Here is a 282-nt window from a genome sequence, read left to right as displayed (position 1 = left end):
CTTCCCGGAGGAGGCGCTTTCCACCGGCACGGCCCTCAGGGCTCCGTGAGCAAAGGTGCGGGCACCCAGGTCCCCTGTAGTTGGTTCCACACAGAACACACCGAGCCCACGTGCACCCGCCCAGCATGTGACTGACGAGTTGCTGGTCAGTGGCCTCATCGAAGCCCTTCACACACACACACGCACACACACCCCACGCACGGCCCCTGCCCGGCGGGACCCTGGGGCTGAGCCCTCGATGGCAGTGCCTGAGGAGGGGTCCTCCATCCTGCTGGCGACTGG

At 67.0% G+C, this 282-nt stretch overlaps 1 protein-coding gene across 2 annotated transcripts in view; it reads left to right on the top strand.

Moving 5' to 3' along the window:
• The window catches only part of HPCAL1 (hippocalcin-like 1), a 75,980-nt gene that overhangs the window by 64,193 nt on the left and 11,505 nt on the right, over positions 1 to 282 (top strand). The window lies entirely within an intron of this gene.

Source organism: Myotis brandtii, unplaced genomic scaffold (assembly GCF_000412655.1).
Source record: "Myotis brandtii unplaced genomic scaffold, ASM41265v1 scaffold247, whole genome shotgun sequence".
NCBI lineage: Eukaryota > Metazoa > Chordata > Mammalia > Chiroptera > Vespertilionidae > Myotis > Myotis brandtii.
This window is presented reverse-complemented; position numbering and strand designations above follow the sequence as displayed.